Source organism: Podarcis gaigeae, assembly GCF_964106915.1.
Source record: "Podarcis gaigeae genome assembly, chromosome: 11".
NCBI lineage: Eukaryota > Metazoa > Chordata > Lepidosauria > Squamata > Lacertidae > Podarcis > Podarcis gaigeae.
Window position 1 is genome coordinate 44,632,209 of NC_139687.1, and position 21,781 is coordinate 44,653,989.

Sequence of the window (21,781 nt, forward strand, 5' to 3'; positions counted from 1 at the left end):
AAATGGATCCCCCCTTCAAAAAGAAAGGGGGAGGAAGACCCAGGTAACTACTGACCAATCAGCTTGATGTCAATACCAGGAAAGATCCTAGAAAAAAAATAATTAACCGGTCCATCTGTGAGCATTTAGAAAAGGATGCTGTGACTACGAAGATCCAGCATGAGTTTCTCAATGGTCATGCCAGACAAAACTAATTTCTTTTTTGGGGGTAGAGCTACAAGCTTGGTGGATCAGGAATGCTGTGGATGGAGTATATCTTGATTTCAGTAAGGATTAAGACAGAGTCCCCCATGATATTCTTGTGGAGAAGCTGGTAAAATGCAGGCTGGATGAGGTAACTGTTAGGTGGATTTGTAGCTGGTTGGCTGACTGAGCCCCAAGAGTGTGCACTAATGATTTCTCATCAACCTGGAAATAAGTGTCAAGTGGGGTGCCACACTGCCACAGGGTCAGTGGCGTAGCGTGGGGGGTGCAGGGGGGCCCGGCCGCACCGGGCGCAACATCTGGGGGTTAGGGTTAGGGGGCGCAAATCCACGGGTTAGGGGACGCAAATTACTTGCCTTGCCCCGGGTGCTGACAACCCACACTACGCCACTGCACAGGGTTCTGTCCTAGGCCCATTGCTGTTCAACATCTTCATAAAAGACAATGGGTGTTTCCCATTGTGTTGAAAGTAGGTTCATGCCAATATAAATGTGCATGTTTCTGTAAATTAAATGTCTGTACATTGTTCTGCATGATGCTTTGGCCTCTTGAAATTGCCTTTATGTGCCAGAAAGAAAAATAAGTAACACCCCTAGTGCAAATAGTAGAAACTCTTACGGGAACTTAAATATTTAGAGTGCTTAAGTGAATGAAGTCCATGCCTAACAAAGTGATTTTTGGCTGAAATATTTGCAGAAAGTCAGGTACTTGTGGCAGAAATCTCCAGCAATCCTTCAGATGTTTCCACGACATCGTGTCTTTACTTTACATCTCTTTTTAAATAAAAAACCCCACCGTTCTTATTATTTCAGAAATAGAGGGAATAGGATGCACATTATACAAGCCAGTGCAGAGTCTTCTGAATTGAGTGCAGAATGCTGGATATTCTACTGTGGGATTCAGTTTTTCAAATCATTCATAAATGATATCAAGGGGCAGAGTGAGAATGCAGAGCTTTGACAATTTGTGACAAGGAAGGAAAGGAGTGGTTTTGACTGAAAAGTGTCATCACAGTAATATGTTTGCTATTCCAGCTCAATATTGCTCAGTCCCAATAAACAACTAAATGTTTAATGAACAACATTCTTCCTTTGATAGTTATTTGATTTTATCCTGTTTTTCATACACTATTCTCTTGTATTAAACAAAGGCTCTGCCCCCAGGCTTTCAAACTAAAAAGGTTCGGTGAAGATGGGAATGTCCAAAGCTTGGTGGATGTTGATAATTAGCTATGAATGCTGTCAGTTCCAAATGAAACCCATGGAAATAAGAAAATATTTGTTTCTCCACTTTTTGGACATTTCACAGATACTGGAGCTGTGAAATTTTTCCCAGTCCGTTAGGCCCTATACATATTACTCACACGAACATTAAATTGTAGCTGCTGTCAACCAAACTGGTTCCTTACGAAAATCATTGCTTGGTTTCATAATTTGAACTTTAACATCCAAATCATTCAATCAGCAGCTTTGGTGAGAGATTGGAGTCACAGCTATTGGCATTCAAATGACTCTCCACACCCCCACACCCAGGTGTATGGGCAGGCAGTAAAATACTGGAAGTGGAATCAGGCTGGTTCATCACAGCAAAACAATAGTCGATGCATCGTATCTCCACATTTACAAATCTTAGACCCTTACATTTAAGACGTGCCACATGGGAATCCCTTGTAGATGACCACTGTGCCTGGAGACACACAGTCAGTTAGCAGTGACCAGAGGAGGAATGACTGCTGGGAGGATTGCAGAGAAGAGAATAGCCATGGTGCATTGGTATCCAGTTCTTACTGTATTGCAGGACTGTAGATTCTGAGACCGTTGTGAAGTGCTAAGTTCACGAAACGACACTTTTCAACTTGCAAATCCAGGAGCTGAATGCCATTGGCTGGATTAGGCCAGAGGTAAAAGTGGGTGAAGCAATGGATGAGACTCTTAACCTTTGTAGAATAGCCTATATTCCAGCCACTCAAAAGTCAGAGTGTTCTAATACAGCCCCTGAAACACATCCTTCTATCCAGGCAGGTAGGAGCGATTATTGCTTTATGGCAAGTGGGTATCTTGCCACATGAGATGTAACCTTTTCCTTGAGCTCACATTCTGTTGTTTTTGAGACAATGTCACCCAGTGTCATGGAGCATGCATTTTAAAAGTTAGCATTGCCATCATAGGTGTGTGGGTATATACAGTGGTACCTCGGGTAACAAACACCTTGGATTACAAACACTTTGGGTTACAGACTCTGCTAACCTGGAAGTAGTACCTCGGGTTAAGAACTTTACCTCAGGATGAGAACAGAAATCGTTTGGCGGTGGTGTGGCGGCAACGGGTGGCCACATTAGCTAAAGTGGTTCCTCAGGTTAGAACGGTTTCAGGTTAATAGTGGACCTCCAGAACGAATTAAGTTCGTAACCAGAGGTACCACTGTATAGACAGAGGACCCTGTAGCACCTTAAAGATCAATTATGATTCACTTGCTTCATCTGATGAAGTCAACTCGTTTGTTTGTTAGTGTGTGTGTGTTTTAAAAAACCATGCCTCTGTTAACTAATCAGCAGTTTACATGCTACACAAAAGCAGCAGTGAGTCACGCTTTTGTTTATCCACTAATGACTGCCAAGAGGACTCATGCATCTCCCCCATGGTAAAGTTCTCACCAAGATTCAGAAGGTCACAATTTGCCCTAAATGGTTCCTGCTCTTAATCAGCACATCCAGAACTGCTTTGCCATTGGCAAAGACGCAGAATTGTATACCTTGTCTGTCTGCAGGATTACAATGAGGATAACTGGAAAGCATGTGATAAGTATAGCTTTCGAGAGGTAGTTATGAAAGGGCACCAGGAATCCTCAAAAGGAGAACTCTCCTCAAGACACCTCATGGGCACATGCTCCTGAATCAGTTCTGTGTCTAGGGAGAGATGAAATACACCTTCTCATATGAGTAATGAAAACATGTCTTCGATCTTCATTGGCCATTTGGCAATGCTATCTTCTGCCACATTGAACTAATTGACTCAAGACTAGTGTCCTGGGCCAGGAGTCAGTTACGTCTGCTGAACAGCAGTCTGAAGGGGGAGAAGGCAGCTGATCAGCCTTCACAGTGGAGAAGGCATTGATGAAAACCAGCTGGAAGTGGCCTTCTTAAACAGAGCTCTCAGCAGCAGTCAGATGCTGGAAATAACGCCTGTAAGTTCCTGGCCCTACCTTGCTTCCTGTTCTCCATCTGGATCCTTGACTCTGTGAGTGTCAGGCAAGAGTTCCTCAGAGACTCCTAGCTCCTCCTTATTTGGCAACGGGACTTGGATGGGGCCACAACAGCTAGAGGTACATCTCATAAAGAGTTAATGCCTTTCTCTCATATTGTGGGCAATTTTCAAGCCAGCCAAAATGTCTGTTCTTCTGTTCGAAGCACAACTGAAGCATCAAGCCCAGTCAGTACCATCAGCATAGCTGTGCAAATACCAAGGCCCTTGGACTTTGATGGACCCATTTCAACTTGCATCAAAAATACTTATTTTTTTATAATTGGATATCTAGATATAATCTCCAATGACTCCATTGTCAGATGGGCATATGTTCAGCACATGTGATTCCCCTGCCTTCCCCCAGGTGCCTCTGGGCTAGGCATTTAGGAAAAGAAGATTGTAGTCAGTGCAGAGATTCCAAACTGGACTTTGATGTAGGTTGATTGGAGGGATCATGACTTTTATGACTTAAACAGCTTTGTGTCAGGAATAAATTCAACAGGCTAACTTTTTTTAATAGGATGGAAATACAATTATGGGAAAACCTGGTCATATTATGTCTTTCAGGAAATTTATTTTTTGCCTTCCTCTCCTTCAAGAGAGGGTACGAATTTGCCTATGATATAAAGCATAAGCAAATTGGATGCAAATCTGTGTGCTCTTTTGTCGTTGGGTCAGAGGACCCAATCCACCTCCTGTCTACATCTGCTTGGCCACTATGAGAACAGGATACTGAACTTGATGGGCCTTTGGTCTAATTTAGACAGGCCCTTCTTACTAGGCAAATTATGGCATTTAAGCCAATGCTGTCAGTTTCTGTGAAAGAAAAAAAAAATGCTGCCTTTTTGTTTCAGAAAGAGATTTAACTAAATTAGGCTTTTCACATTATGTAACATCATGGTGCAAAATTAATGTCATTCTCCTTCGAGAGTTTCTGCTGCTTGAGCCTTATCTTAACAATCTTAAATCCGCTTCTGTAAACGAGCAAAAGTCCTCCCAGTTTAACAGACAGCTGAAATTAGAGTTCCTCACGAATCACCTCACATTTGCAAGTGCAAAAAGAGAAGAAAAAAAGTTCTATTTATTGTTGAATGTGCAGTTGCAGTAAGATTTGGGTACACAGGACTCCTGGGGGCAGTATGTGGCAACTGAAACTGACGGATCCCAGTGCTTGTGCAGTAGAGAAGAAGTCAGTAATGTGGAAACTTGAAAACTTTCTTTGCTAGTAGGAATTCAACCTGTATCCTCTGAAGCACATTCAGCATTAGCCCTGTTGGGGAGTTCAGTCTCCCTGCATGCAAGCCGACACTCAAGGAGAAGGGTCACCTCTACACAGTTTAGAGCCCTCCATGAGTTTGAGGACCAAGATCCATGAGCCCTCTCCACTCCTGGGAGATTCCCTGAGCAGTTGAAAGAACCCTGAAGTATCAGCTATGAAGCTTACTGGAGTGACCTTGAGCCAGCCACCATCCCACATCAAACGGATGCTGTTAGAGTTTTAAAAAGGATGTGGTGTAGGGGTAATGCTCCATATTGCGAAGGCAAACATTGCACAAAGATGTGCCACAGTATGTTGGTTGAGGAGCATTACTCTTGCTTTCTCTGACCTTTTGCCTTCTTGGCTAGAAGACAGGGTTTTCCCCTTGACCTTTTGTTTTTCGGCAAACTGTTTGCTTAGACATGTTGCTTGGCTGGAGCAGGACGGGTGAAACTGGCGTTATCAAGTATCAGAGGAACATTTGAGGGAAGCACCTGCTGACACGTGTATTTGCTATTGCTGGAAATGTGCTTTGACGGAAATATGTTAAGTTCAGGGTGGTTTCGCTACTGTTTCCAATTGTTGACTTCTGCTAATAAAAGGAGCCTTTGCAGAGCTAGCCGGCAGCTTGCTTGGAGCATGCTTGCTTGCTTGCTTTGGCACAGCTCACATGCATTCAACTCCCATGCTGTATTTCTACGCTGGGGGGGGGGGAGGGGAGAGAGAATGAACGAAGTATGCTACCAGTGTGCATGCCAGTGTGAGCCAGTGTGGTACAGTGGTTAAGAGCGGTAGACTCGTAATCTGGGGAACCGGGTTCACGTCTCCGCTCCTCCACATGCAGCTGCTGGGTGACCTTGGGCTAGTCACACTTCTCTGAAGTCTCTCAGCCCCACTCACTTCACAGAGTGTTTGTTGTGGGGGTGGAAGGGAAAGGAGATTGTTAGCCACTTTGAGACTCCTTCGGGTAGGGATAAAGCGGGATGTCAAATCCAAACTCTTCTTCTTCTTGAGCTCACTGCAGAAAATGATTGCTAAAGATTAAATAAATAAATCTGGCTGTATCGTGTTGAGGTCAGGTGTGTAAATGAGAGAAGGATTAGAGGTAGACAAGTGTTTGTGACACCCAAGAAGCAAACTATTAATGGGAGCACCTTTTTCAGGTGGTCTTCTATCTTGGCCCTAATTTAACACAGGATATACCTGAAGATGTTTGCTAACTTCTCTAAACATTAAATTTGTCTGTAGTTGCAAGCTCACGTATTTTGGGATGCTGTGGCTTTTCCCACTTCATCAGCACAGTTGCAAAGAGAGGTTGCCGTCTACGCAGAATGGTGCACTGCTCAACGATATTTGGGCCGAGTAATAGCCTGTGAAATTAAGACTGTAATCTTAAGACTATTTCATAGATGTGAGATGTATAGAGTAACTTCTTTGTTCGACTATGACTTGTATCTTTCCAAAGAGATAGCACCGTAAAGGTTCCTTTACGGTGGAGAGAAAGGGATTGGCATATAAGCAGTTATGGCTCTTTAAATACAAATTGGTTAAAAATGAAATGGCAGGGGCACCAATTATATATCCTGAAATATCCCAGACACAGGAGGATAATTTCAGTTTGAACTCTTTTGTGTCTAAAAATAGGTTCCTGCCTGAGCCAGGGAGGATGAATGTGACCAGTGTAAAGCTCAAGAATTTTGCAGGACACTATTTGACGTTACAGGATGTAAAATATTCATGAATGATTGCATGCTTATTTTTTCCGCTATTGTATCAAAATACCTGCTATACCATTTATAGCAGTAGATTTTGTTTGAGCCCTGCCACCCACCTCCTTTCAATAAAAAGCCATTTGCCTTGATAAGCAACACATTAAAGGGGATAATTTCCATTATAAATATGCAAGAATAACTTGTTATAGAAGTGCTTTTGATATTTGGGCGGCGGGGGGGGGGGGAGAGAATAGTCTCTGTGCGTAATTTCAGTAAGAAAAAAAAATGCCGTCTCAACTGCAGCAAAACTCAAAAAGCAAAATAAAAGGCAGGGAATAAGTAGCACCATAACTTTCCTAGTATATGTGGGACTAGCAACAAAACGTTGCAGTTTATTCTCCATCCTAAATGATGGCTTTTTTTGAAATTTCAAAGAGAATTCCTTATTTGTGTTTTATTTTTTATTAAAAAAGGATTCTGTTAGCAGATGTCATATGGAAAAAGAGTGCAGGGATAGCACATGCTGTTTTGCTGGTTGAGGTGAGCATTTCTTTTCTGGGTTGCATAGCAGCACCCGTGAATCGCTGTCTTCCAGCAAGATCTCACTGAGATCTTGTGCACTCTGCAAGATCTCAGTGAGATCTTGCCAGAAATGGGTGCTGCTTCTTTGCTGGTGTCAGGACAGGCAGGGCACCTGTAAGGGTGCCACCTATTGGACTTCTGCCACCCGAGGCAGCTACGCTCCTTGCCTCGTGTGTGGGCTGGCCCTGGCTGGGTGACACAGCTGTAAGCATTTCCTGTGTCCCAAAATGTTTGGAAGGTCTAACTGGGAAAGAGTTTCCACTAAAAACCACCTGATATTGACCAATTCTGGGGTGCTGGGTGAGGTGGCCTGTTTTAAGATTCTGTGCTTTATTATATTTTTTTATGCAAGCATTAGATTCAGTGCTCCCTTAACTGGAATGCTAGAATGACAAGCTCATTGGAGCACATGCTGGCAGACTCTTAACCTGATTCTCTGTTCAAATCAGATTGCTTTTGAATTTGTTTAGAGCCATTAACTACAGGCTGTTTCATAGATTTTCGAGGCGGGAATAGATCTCCTATATCATCAGAAGCATCTCCTTGACTATACAGCAGTGTTCCTGGCAGAGCGCTTGCGGGTGTTTTACAATTTAGTGCATTCACCTGTATAAATGTGTCGGTGAAGGCATTGTGCAGTTTTTAAAGCATAGCTCCTCCGTGCTGTTAAAAGGGCAGGAATGATTCTAGGTGGGGTCACATTACAAAAAAGGGGTGGGGTAATATCCAATGCAGTCTGGTCCATTAGGGCGAATGGGGGAACCTCAGGACTCAGCTACATTAGCAAAGAAAAATCGTTTTATATGCGTTATAACACTGTGGCACCGGATGGCGCTGTGGAGCTCCGTCTTTCGCCAATGTGATTTCTCACTTTGAAGTTTACAACGTGTTTGTCTGAAATGCTTTCCTGATGTGTTTACATGCAGCCTCAGTCTATCCTCAGGCAGCCCCGACCTGCCTACTTCCTTACATGTTTATATATGGGGAGGGTGGAGCCCAAAAAGAATATAAACTATAGTCTTATAAGGGAAAAATGAATTTTCCTATTGTGGCAATTCACCTTTTCATCACTGCATGGCACAATAAAGGTTTTTCTTTTGTGAGGGCAGTCAAGCGAAAAACATTGGGACTGTCTAAGTGTTTTGTCCAGCCCTTTAAAGCCTTGAACCCTTCAAAGATGGGAATCTACAGTCATTCAGTGAATGCACTCCCTCCTAAAAATGAAGAAAACCATATGCATCAGCAGTGAAGGCATAGGGAGGATCTTTAAGCTTGTGGTAGAGTAAATGCTTTGCAAACATAGGATCCCAGCTTCAATCTCTAACATTTCCAGTTAATGGGATCGCACTCTAGAGATCACTGGAAGTCAGAGAATGCAGTTCTGGACTGGATGGAGGAATAGTTCAACTGCTCAAGTCAGCGCGTTATGTTTCTACACTATTTTATTTACTCTGGTACAGATACCTGAATACAAAACATCAGTTTAAATGCCAGCGCATGTGAAAATGGTCTGTTTCCTCTTTCAAGCATCCTACTAAAAGCAGATAATAGAATTCTACAAATGATAAATAAATGGAACTGAGCTGAATCATTATTAAACATCTGGCTGAAGTTCTCTAAACACCTATATTGCAAAATTTAATATCATAAGGGGTACTAAGCAATGATATATGTTGAGATCTGGCTTTAATCAAAAATTTAACATCTACTTTCTGCTTCCCAGAAAAGTTTCCTATTTGTAGCTACATACAGATGTTATTCTACACTGTGATTACAGTTGATCATCATAACATATAGCCAAATGAAATATTTGATCCCAAAAGTGCAGTTTTTTTAAAAAAAAGATTAAATATCTGAGGGGAAAATGAATGTAATGTTTTAAAATCCCTGTTCTTTGTACTATTGCAAAGTAATAAAATGCACAAGGTAATTCACAGAAAAGGCAGCATGTTGGGGATTGAATTATGTGCATATGGTTTTTGGTATTAGTTATATGACTAGCAGGCAGGTTTTGAATTACTTGGAATCTGTTAATCAGCTTTTCTGGCAGATCTGCTGAGGGAGCATTAGAATCGTCGAGTCAAGACGCAAGAAAGAAAGGCCCAAATTAGCTTTGAACCATTTCTAGGGACATGCAGTGCATCCCGCTGGTTAAATTTCTCATTTGGGGAGAAGCAGGCTAGTTATTCACTAATATGTGATTCAAAGATGAACAGAGAATGTCTAGCTCCACTTTCGTCTGCATCTACTGTATATACAAATACCAGTTCAGATCTTCCCAGCCTTGAGCTTATGCTGCCCAAATTGCAGCACCTGTGCAGGAGAGAAAGAAGAAGAAGAAGAAGAAGAAGAAGAAGAAGAAGAAGAAGAAGAAGAAGAAGAAGAAGAAGAAGAAGAGAGTCTGGATTTGATATCCCGCTTTACCACTACCCGAAGGAGTCTCAAAGTGGCTAACATTCTCCTTTCCCTTCCTCCCCTACAACAAACACTCTGTGAGGTGAGTGGGGCTGAGAGACTTCAGAGAAGTGTGACTGGTCCAAGGTCACCCAGCAGCTGCATGTGGAGGAGCGGGGAATAGAACCCGGTTCCTCAGATTACGAGTCTACTGCTCTTAACCACTACACCACACTGGCTCTCAGAAATAAAGGCAGGCTCAGAGTAAACCTGAGGTATATATGTTAAGGCAGGGTCAGCTCCAGGTTTTGGAGGGACTTTGGGCAAAAGAGCTCTCAGTGGGCCCATCTCCTCTTTGTGACTGCCACAGTGGAACGGTCTCCCTCGGGAAGTTGTGGACTCTCCTTCCTTGGAGGTTTTTAAGCATAGGTTGGATGGCCATCTACCATGGATGCTTTAGCTGAGATTCCTGCATTGCAGGGGTTTGGATTAGATGACCCTTCAGATCCCTTCCAACTCTATGATTCTTTGCTACTCATTCACTTAACTCAGGGATAAGGAAGTTTTTTTCCCCTCAGGCTGAGGGCCACAGTCCTTTCTGGAAAGCCTTCATGTGTGTGAAGCTAAGGATGTAAATCTGACCTTTGTACAGTAGGCTAGTTTTACAAACACTCAGGCATCCCTCCGTCCAGGCAAGCGAAAGGAATTACCACAAGGTAAAAGTAGGGCCAGTGAGAGGTATGGCCTGGGAAGAGGAGGGGGTAACCTGAAGGGCCCCATTTGGCCCTTGGCCACCCCTCACTTACCTTCTCTTCTGCTCAACTTAGTCCACACATCTGTCCAGAAGGAGAAGGCAAGGCAAGAGAAGGTGGATGCTGTGTCTTCTCACTCTGGCCTTTGCGTGTTTGGAGAGGGTAAAGTTGAGCAGCTTAGCCTGGATGCATCACCCCCCCCGGCAAAAAAAAAGATGAAATGCAGCATCAAATTAGGAAGTAAATAGATGCACACTGTACATTTGCATATGCTAATATGTCTCTCTGTGTGTTTATATATATGCACATAAAGTTAAAGGTAAAGGTACCTGTCAGGGAACTGCCATCGGAGGGACAGGTGGTGGAGAGGCTCCAGGAGAATAGGAGAGACTCTACAGCAGAAGAAGGAACCAGTAGGGGGAGAGCAGGAGTTCCAGCGGAAAGGGAATCGGGGGAGAGGCTCTGGGATACTTCTAGTGAGAACAGTGAGGAGGTAACAAGACCCCCTTTAGCAACCCCCACCCCTCGCCGGAAGCTGTCACGCAGAGAGTCCAGGAGGCGCATGTCTGTCAAACAACTTTTATGTTGGAGTAAGTTCCGTAGACGCCCACTGTCGGATTCTACCAGCGACTGACAGAGTCATGCTTTGGGAGGCTCCGTTAGTGCCTAGGTTTGGGTGACCAGCCAAACCCCAGAGGGATCAAGCTTTTACGCACAAGCAGCTCATTATCCCATCATAGTACCCCTGACCGTTAGGTCTAGTCGCAGACGACTCTGGGGTTGCACGCTCACCTCGCTCTATAGGCCGAGGGAGCTGGTGTTTCTCTGCAGGCAGCTTCCGGGTCATGTGGCCAGCATGACAAAGCCGCTTCTGGCGAACCAGAGCAGCGCACGGAAACGGCGTTTACCTTCCCGTCGCAGCGCTACCTATTTATCTACTTGCACTTTGACGTGCTTTCAAACTGCTAGGTGGGCAGGAGCAGAGACCGAGTAATGGGAGCTCACCCCGTCGTGGGGATTCGAACCGCCGACCTTCTGATCAGCAAGCCCTAGGTTCTCTGGTTTAGACCACAGCACCACCTGCGTCCCATATGCAAATTTAGAAACAATAATTTAAGCAGAAATGCAACCCATCTCCCCATTCTAGGGAAGAACTGTGCCCAGGCATACTCACTCTGTCTACTGTCCCAGATTCAACCTTTACATTGCGCTTGAATCAGCCACCCCTTCAAATAGAGGACTGACCTCTAACAGCCCTTCAAATACATGACTGTCCTCTGTAACATAGAAGGCATACACACCCACCCTAGGGACCACACAGACCAGTGGTCTGTTAAGAGCTAAAAAGCAGTAGTTTTCACTGCCATTGCTGTGGTTTCCTGGGAGGAGGAGAAGCAAGGCAGTAGTGTGGTTTGTACCACGGAAACATGCCACACTGACCACACCGCTGCTTTAACATCTAAGTCTGCTGCACCAACAGCAGCGCAGGGAGGTCACTTTCCTATGTTCCTCTCTGCTCAGCTCATTTAGTAAAAATTTACCCCTCTCCCCGCAATGAATTAATGTGAAGCACGTCTAATACTTTTTAGAATTTTTGTTTTCCAGTTCAGATGGCCATTTGTTTTATGAAAACAACTTACTGACGATTTGATCTTTGTGCCTTTGTATAAAAGCTATTGATTAAAACGGGTTATTTATAAGAACTTGCTGTTATTCTAGATTTAGCCGTTCATGTTCTGAAGGGGATAAAATGATGGAAGTATGAAATCCAATATTTCTGCTTTGCACATAATACAATTTTTTTCTGATTAGAAAATAAAATAAGCCCAGCTTTCGCAAAAAGCTTTTATACATGTCAGTTGCGCCACTAGATGCAATTTTCTTCACAGTAAATAAGCAAATAAAATAATGAATCAATATGAATCAATTAATTAATTAATTAATTAATTAATATCAGGCTTCAAGCTCATTTCTTTTTTAAAAAGGAGAATATACCTGGGGCTCCTTCAGGAGAAAAGGCAGGATGTAAATGAAAATAAAAACAACAATAATAAACCCTTTATCATTAGGTTGTTCTTTTATCTACTTTTCTCAGATTTACAATTTCTTTCTTTCTTTCTTTCTTTCTTTCTTTCTTTCTTTCTTTCAGATGGGGCTCCTAGAATAGTATTCTGTGTTTAAAATATGACTGAAGAATAGATTAAGGGCATTAAACACAGTTGTATTTTGAACCCCTTTCTTGATAATTTTTTATTTTATTGAATTATCTACCATGATTCCGGGTTGGGTACTGCCAGTCAGAAGATTCTCCAAGCACTTAAAATAGACAAAAACATCCTTTAAGACTCATATTATAGTAAATTTACAATCTATTTAATTACTGCCGTGTGCTTCTAGAGGCAATTTAATCCTGCATAATAACTTTAGTACCAGTGAAATGTACTACCAATTTTTTACCTTCCTTATTTATTTCTAACCAAACTCTTCACCATAGGGTCCCAGAATGGGTTACAGCCATATAATATGACATTCTAAAAGTAGATAGAAAAAAAACACCTATTCCCGCTACAACAGAACAGAAAATTCAACAAAAGAGGTTCATCCCACAAAACAAAACATTTTCGCTGTCCAAAGGCTGGGGCAGATATGTACACCTTCAGCAAAAGTGATATACTGAAGATGCTAGATGCACCTCTGTGGGGAGAACTACAGGGGTCAGAAAACTTTTTCATCAGGGGGCCAGTCCCTCAAACCTTGGGGGGAGACTATATTTTGGGGGGTAACGAATTCCTATGCCCTACAAAGGCCTGGAAACGATGCCTTATGAGGAATGGCTAAGGGAGCTGGGCATGGAGAAGAGGAGGTTAAGGGGTGATATGATAGCCATGTTCAAATATATAAAAGGATGTCACATAGAGGAGGGAGGAAGGTTGTTTTCTGCTGCTCCAGAGAAGCGGACACGGAGCAATGGATCCAAACTACAAGAAAGAAGATTCCACCTAAACATTAGGAAGAACTTCCTGACAGTAAGAGCTGTTCGACAGTGGAATTTGCTGCCAAGGAGTGTGGTGGAGTCTCCTTCTTTGGAGGTCTTTAAGCAGAGGCTTGACAACCATATGTCAGGAGTGCTCTGATGGTGTTTCCTGCTTGGCAGGGGGTTGGACTCGATGGCCCTTGTGGTCTCTTCCAACTCTATGATTCTATGATTCTATTCTATGATTCTATGATTCAAATAACCCAGAGATGCATTTTAAATAAAAGGACACATTCTACTCATGTAAAAATATGTTGATTCCTGGACTGTCCGCAGGCCAGATTTAGAAGGCGATTGAGCCCGACCTGGCCCCCAGGCCTTAGTTTGCCTACCCATGGTTTAGAGGGTGTTGGAGAGAAAGCTCATTCTGGACCACCATTCCCCACACTTCTGAGGCTAGTGGAAGTCCCCTCTGTCATGCTACATTATAAACTGCTGTTGAACCTGAGAGGAAGTTAAAAAGAAATTGGTATCTGCAATTCAGAGGAGAGTGGAATACTCAAAAATTCCATGGAACCAGCACAAGCCCTTTACACGAGCTGAGCATTTCTTTAGATGGCATTTTAAAGACAAAACTGTTGGTTTAGATGTATGATTTATGATGCACTTTGAGACCTATTAAAATATGGCGAGATTTATGTTGCCCTCTAGTTACAATAAAATGAAAAGAGTAACTTTTCTGATCTTACTACAACAAATGGAATGCATTCTAACCTTGAATAATGATTTGTTTAACTTATGGTGACATCTGGAAAGTGCAGCTCACCTCATTTCTTACAGAAAATCAGAACTATATAGGCCACAGAAATGATTAAAAATATGTAAGGACTTCTGTATGAGGAAATATTTAAAGGATTACAGCTTGTCAGAGAGGGGGAATAGGAGTTGACATGATCAGAATTTATCAAAACAATGAATGGCTTCAGAGAAAATAAACAATGTTATTATTGTTTGTTCCCATCCTTAAGTAATCTTAGTTTTTGCTTGTTAATGGAAATGAGAGAATAGCCAGATCTAAAAAGTTATGGCCGCTAGCATTTTCTTTAGATAAGCGCATTCAGCAAGATTGGGAAATTTGAGGCTGTTCAGACGTTATTGGACTACAACTCCCATCTTTCCTGGCCGTTGGCTGTGCTTATTGAGGCTGATGGGAGTTGAATTCCAGCAACATCCTGAGAGCTACATGTTCCTCATCCCTGGCATTGACAAAGAAAGTGCTCTCTTTTTGTACTGAGGAAAGATGGATAAGCATGAAATGGTACAAAAAAAATCATTAGATTCATTCTTGGCCAAATACATTAGATTCATGAAATTCTTGCCAGCCCAAGCTTTGAAGGCAGCTAAAAGGTTTACAGGCTATTTTCTGTATCGCTCCAAATGTTGACTCATGTGGAACTCTCCATAACAAGGGGCATTCCTCTGTTGCTCATTTGGCACCCAGCATATCCTTCATTGTCACAGTGAGTAATGTTCAGGGTAATTTATCATGAACCATGTTCCTTAATATTCCTGCAGCCCTTGTAAGAGATTGGGAGACTTGTCCCTGTAGACTTGTTTAGATTCTGGCTTCACCCGATAAGATTTTTTGGAGCGACTTCTTGTTTTGCAACTCATGTTTAAACCATCCCTGGAATGTATCCATTTTCAAGACATCTGGGTAATTAATTCTTGCAGTGCTGGTCACTAAAGTCATTGGCATTGTTCATGCCTGAGAGCAAACGCAGGCTGTGGGAGAGGAAAGAATATCATCCCACATCCCTGAACTCTTGCTACTGGTAAAAAGTTAATCTGGGCTGCATCTTTCCTTGCAGTTAGAACAGAGAGGGAAAATAGCACCACTGAACTTGACCTGGCAGTTGCCCATATTATATTTACATCCATTATTCCTTTATCTAGAATAAAGTGTTGCCTGGTTTGTGTAATATAATAAGATGCCTTATTCTGAAACAATCCTTTGGTGTATCTAATTCAGTGTTGTCCAGTCCATCCTTTTTTTAATCTGGTGCCCTCCATATTTTTATTTTTGACTGTTGGTCCATCATGGCCAATGATGAAGGATGACTGGAGTTGTAGTCCAAAACATCTTGAAGGTACCATGTTGAGGGAGACTGGTCTTCCTCTGACGGTCAGTGGCAATCCAAGGTTTCAGAACGGAGACTTTCTCAGTCCTATCTGGACATGCCATGGATTGGACCTTGGACATTTTGCACGCAAAACATGTTTTATTCTACTGAGCTACCCCAGCCTTCCCCAACCTGGTGCCTTCCAATCTATCCCAGATTCAATTCCTAGCATCTCCTGGTGGGGACCTTCATTGAGATCAATTTAAGAAACCAGGAAGAAGAAACTAGGAATAAATCCCCAGTGAAGAAATGTAGAAATTGTCAGTGTTTGTAAAAAAAAAAAAAAAAAAGGTTCTGACCACCCTTTGTCGCCTCAGCCTGGTCCTCGGACCCTTGTCGGCATAAAAGAGTCCACAAGAAAAGTATCCTTGCAGATTACTTTCTGCTTTTATTCTTAAAAGTCTTTCTGCAAAAGTGACTGACCAACTGTACACATCAACACTACCAGCTTTCACTAACCAACCAACTAACCCAACACTAAACTAACATTTCTCACTCTATATATACAACCCAGTGCAGGCTGCTGACTCATGCTGACCCAGCTTTTTAAGCATTAAGGAAACAGCGGCCAATTTTTAGCCGTGACAGAAAGTGGACAGAGTCATATAGATTATTATTTTTTTGCACTGCCCCTTGTATCAGACAATTTTATATAAGTTTATTAGTCAGTTGGATGCTAGTAGGGAGTGGAAATCAGACCAATGTACTGTAAGGCAGCCTTCCCAATGTTTATTCAGGATGGGGATAAGATGGAGATAGTAGCCAGGTTTCTGCAACAAACCACAACAGTATTTTAATGTTAGATGCAGATTCTGTTAAGCTATTTTATTGTACTGAACTTTTCTAAATTTTGTCTATACGCAAGTATATGAGTATAAAGGGGAGTCCCCCCCAAGGGGGGGTATTGGTACCTGTGCTTTTTAACTTGTGCATAAATGACCCGGTGTTAGAGATGATTAATGAAGTTTGCTGATGACACCGAATTGTTGTGGGTGGTTGAAAAAAGGGGGATTTCAAAGAACTCCAATATTATATTTCAAAATTGGGTGGATAAGCATTAGAATAGCAAATGCTATTCAATATAAGCAAGTATAAAGTGATATACATTGGGGCTACGAATTTGAACTTCAAGTATACCCTAATGAGTTCTGAACTGGTGGTGACTGTCCAGGAAGAAAACCTTGGGGTCATGGTGGATAGCTTAATGGAAGATACAACCCTGGGTGCAGCCTCTGTGAAAAAGTTGAATTTCACATTAGGGATCATTAAGGAGGGTGTCAAAAGTAAAACAGCCAAAATCATAATACCTTTTTCAGCCGTGCTAAGAAGACTACGTACAATTCTGCTCAAAAAAGGATGTTGTAGAGCTGTAAAATATGCAGAATAGGGCAACCAAAATGTTCAAGGATCTCCCTATGATGGAGGGTCACAATATTTGGGGTTTCCTGTGTAGAGAAGGGTGAGTAAAGGAGGCAATGGTATTGAAATGCATGGTATTGAAAAAGTGGGCAGTCCTCCCCCTTCTCATTATTCTAGAACCCAGGGTCATCCAGTGAAGCGGAGTGTGGGAAGAGTTGCTTCACCATAGTCAGTGTGGTGTAGTGGTTAAGAGCGGTAGTCTCGTAATCTGGGGAACCCGGTTCGCGTCTCTGCTCCTCCACATGCAGCTGCTGGGTGACCTTGGGCTAGTCACACTTCTCTGAAGTCTCTCAGCCCCACTCACCTCACAGAGTGTTTGTTGTGGGGGAGGAAGGGAAAGGAGAATGTTAGTCGCTTTGAGACTCCTTAAAAGGAGTGAAAGGTGGGATATCAAATCCAAACTCTTCTTCTTTTTCTAAATGGCTTACTATTATTTCCAGATGAGGCCAACATGTGGAACTCAACTCTACAGATCACTATTAACTGCTTCTTTGAGTGTGGTACCCCTATGGCCAAAAGGATCACCTAGTTTCTAAATGAATCTTGTACTTCTCTCTACATCTGTACTAACTATGCTTAATATTCACCTTACCTCTGCAATAATAGTGGACTTGGTGAGAATGTTCGTGTGTGTGTGTGTGTGTGTGGATCCATTTGTTTGTTCGTTCACAGTCCATTTGGGGTTAGGAAGTCTTGCTGTGGAATAAATGAGGCCAGCACAATGAAACTGAATGCCATACTCACTGAATTTGAGTTTAGAAAAAAAAAATAACACATTCAAAAGGACACAAAACACTGATTGCCTTCAGCTCAAGTTTTCTAGATACACGTTTGATTAAAATTAGTGTGCACTTCATTAAATCTCTCTGGTGTTTTCCCCTTCATCATTAGTTTAGCCGAATCCAAGCTTTCTACACTCATTAGCAGCTTTGCATAAACCATGTAACCAGATTTAAAATTCTTGTATATGCCTACCCACTTTTTCTTTTGCAGAAAGATTAGTTTCCCAAAGAAATATACTGAAAATTAACTGTATATATAAGGATTCAGTTGAACAAACACTGCTGCCTTCCAGGTAAAATAAAATATTGCACTCAGCAGCTGTTTTACATGCTCTTTGTTCTCAGACTCAGCTTCTATTTCACGCCTAGCAAAGAGTTACAAACTATATAGGGCAATAGGGCTAGACTTGACTCTGCTGACGTCAATGAGAGAAGTCCATTTGTCTTCAACAGACGTCGAATCAGGCCAACAGTTTGCTATTGATCTTTTGCTGAGAACACAAGTGTCAACAATAGTTGCTTAGTTGACATGCTGCCTATCTAGAGCACAAGATGAATCTGCTGAAATGGCTTAAGAGGTTTCTTTGTTAACTTTTATAGCTTCTAGTGCATGGGTGGCAACCTGCAGCGTGCGTGATACCATAAATGGCACATGCCGTGACCGATTGCAGCACACCTTGAAGAAGAGGCATGCCTGGACGGTCTGTCCTGTGCTCTTTGGTTGTCTGCTTCTTGCTCAATAGAAGCAAAATCATCTGCATAAAAGAGATAGGAAGTGTTGATTTACTTACTTGCCTGGACAACAATAGAAAGAACCTGTAGCAGACTTGCCTGGGCCCCATGGAGACGGTGGGTCCGTACAAGATCACAGCATCTCAGACAGAACTGTCAAATTAAAACTTGTCTGTCCAACTCATAGATCAGTAATTGTGGAGTGGCTACATTCTCTGTTATTGATATGTCCATTAGTAGCCTGGTAAAACCTAGCAGTTCGAAAGCACCTCCGGGTGCAAGTAGATAAATAGGGACCGCTTACCAGTGGGAAGGTAAACGGCGTTTCCGTGTGCGGCTCTGGCTCGCCAGAGCAGCGATGTCACGCTGGCCACGTGACCCGGAAGTGTCTCCGGACAGCGCTGGCCCCTGGCCTCTTGAGTGAGATGGGCGCACAACCCCAGAGTCTGTCAAGACTGGCCCGTACGGGCAGGGGTACCTTTACCTTTAATCTCCATTCTAATCTCATGCAATCATTATGAGCAATGTAATGGCTCACTGTGGAACACAAGAAGGACTATAGTTCAAGGGTAATGCTGATTTGATTCAGAGTCAGTCTTCTACTCTAAGCATTTAAGGAATGCTTGGAGTAGAAGACTGATTCTGAGGTCTTTAAGAGGTTTTGCAAGCTGCAGTAGTAGAATGCAATGGTCTGGTTAATCAGTGATCTGGCTTTTCAGATGTTGCTCCAAAACATGTAGGCTCTCCTGCAAACTTCAGATGGGGACAATAGCATGTATAAACCTGGCCCCTCTCTGCACATTGTTCATATGTTCAGCAGCAAAATTGTGCTAGTATTTATTTGGGGGTGAGGGGGTTAAAGTGCAGATGTTAAAGACTAATTAAAATGCACAGATGTTTTATTCCATGTATCTAGTTAGTTTCCACATCAGAGTGCAAGAGTGCACTTAGCTGCCCTCAAAAAGACCTGAACAAACTTTGTATGGAATTATTGGGAGCCACAAAAAATGACTTTGCTCATCATTACTCATATTCAGAACAGATCTATTGAAATTAGGGGACTAGTGTAAGTTAAGTACATTGATTTTAGTGGGTCTGCTCTGAGTATGATTAACCATACAGTGTCATTAAGGAACAGGACTAATGCAAGGATATATGTCTTTCAAATGAAGCCAAAAGATCAGGATGAGCTTTGTAATGTTTAAAGAATTTTAGGCACAAAGTGGCTTCCTAGTAAATACCTATGAATAAAAAAGGGATTATTAATCAAGTGTGAATGAAACTGATAATAGTGCAATGAACCTCTTTGACTTCAGAGGCCAATCCCTTCTCATAACCATCAGAGTCGCTGCTGATCCGTTCTCAGTTTTTGCTGAAGTTGTTTTCAGCAAGGTGATATAAAGGGGTTACAATATACAGTAACTAAGTTTATAAGAAAGGTCTAGTTTGTATGAGGAACACAATGTAAGGGGTTCAGCTTTAGAGTACCCCCTCCCCAAGATTTTGCCTATCATGAGATTGACATATTTGAAAACTGTAATGAATGGTAATGAATTATACAGGAGCCAAGCTGTTGTTGATGATTTTAAAAAAAACTATATTGCTTTTTACAAATGTGAGTTATATCTTGCAATTTGAAAAATTAATTAGCCAAATTAATTAAATATATTAGAGCACCTCAGTGTAGCTTGCAATGTGTGTGTATTTAGTAGGATTTATCTTAACACTGTCTTAAGTAACCTGTGGTTTTTTTCCTCCTTTTCTTTTTTTCTGCAAATGTTCAGTGCAATGCTGAACTCAACAGCGTAGGATTATTTTATAGCAACAGAGTTATCTATCACCGGGATGTTTTTATGGCAATCAGCTCCTGTTCAAGAATTAAAAAAACCAAAACCCATTCTAAACTGTCATTGATGAAACAATTGCTTGATACTGATCACCATTGCATTGAGAGTATTTTTAGTTTTGATAAGTTAGGGCAGTGATGGCTATATTATATAGAACTGTATATAGAGCAGTTAGTTGACCGTTTTGGAAAATTAGAAACTTGGGAGTTTCATTAATGAAAAATGGTCTCTTAAAACCACATTCCGAGGAATTATTTATTTATTTAAAGCATTTTCATCACAGTTAATAACCAAGATTTGTTCCAGCGTGATTTGAACAACCTATATATAAGTGGCCTGGTTTTGTTTTGTTTTTTTAAAGGTGCTCACCACCTGCAGGGTCTGACTTAGAGTTAAATTGGATTTGGAAAGCGTTTCTGAAATGCCAGCCAGTTATAGTTAAGTGCCTAAAAATGGACCAGACCAGACATTTAGGCTTCTAGGTTTTATAGTTTGGGCCATGGATGTCTTCTTGACGGGTCCCTTTAAGAAGAAAAGATTTGGCCTCCATCCTCACTTCAAATATTAGAAAAATGTTATCACATACCCTTGGCTCAGAAGTTATTTATTTACATGAGTTCTACCTGTTTTTGTTCTACCTGTTCACCTCTTTCTAACTGCTGTCCTACAGGTTGGTTTTAGTTATTTGAGGTTTTAGTTATTAATATTTTAGTTATTAATAGGGAGAAGTGGCTTTGTGGAATGGGGTTAGCCATAGGACCAAGAACAACACATGGGCTGAAGTGGGTTTAAAATGACCAAAACTTTAATGGACACTGCTCACGGTGTTCAGCATAGCATAGGGCCAAGGATTCAGGCATTAGGTAAACAGGCTGATGCCATCCCAGCCCCACCGCCAGTTTGCATTCTAGGATAATGTTGGGGCAAGGTAGGAATATCAGGCTTACCAGGCAGGGCTTTGGGTTGGGTGGCTCGACCACCAGTACACTTTCCTCTTCCACCCAGTAGGATTGCTCTGTTAGTAAGTTTTCTCATCCGCAAAATGGCTATATTACTTACTAGTGAAGTGAAGTTGTTGCTGGGCTGAACATGATAAAGGCAGTGTGTGTGCACCTCTACTTTTTTCTTCAGAAGGTAGGGTGTGGATACATTCAAGCTGCTTTCTCCTGAGCACCAAACACTGTGCTTTGGATAGAAATTTGAGGCAACCGCAATTGTACAACTAATAAATAATATTTGCATGTTGTCAAGCCCCTACCTAGCTATTGCCTTAGGGAGACCTACACTGCGGTAGCATTACAGAAGTTAGACAGGAAACCCCAACAACAATAGTATCAAATTCACAGGTCAAAAAATAATATTTGTAAAAATACTTTGAAATCATCAGTGATACATTTGATAACAGCAGAATGTTTTGTAAAACCAAATGTGTTATAGAATTTAGTGCTTCTACTGCTTATTCTTCTGTGTTTAGAATCAATGCACACTAACATGCCTCTGGTATTGTTCCAACCATGTAGCGACTCAGCAAATTTTCACCGCACGGCACCCATATGAAGTTTGTGTCATTCCCAAATTGGAAATGGAGAACTGTGTGGATGGAGCATGCTGACATTTGCACCTGTTCATCTAGTTAATACTGAGAGAGATGGCCATTTCCATTCAACCATACTTTTGTTACAGCAGGGAACTTGTGGTCT

At 41.9% G+C, this 21,781-nt stretch overlaps 1 protein-coding gene across 1 annotated transcript in view; it reads left to right on the plus strand.

Annotated features, from left to right (window-relative positions):
- The window catches only part of HCN1 (hyperpolarization activated cyclic nucleotide gated potassium channel 1), a 189,337-nt gene that overhangs the window by 84,104 nt on the left and 83,452 nt on the right, over window positions 1-21,781 (plus strand). The window lies entirely within an intron of this gene.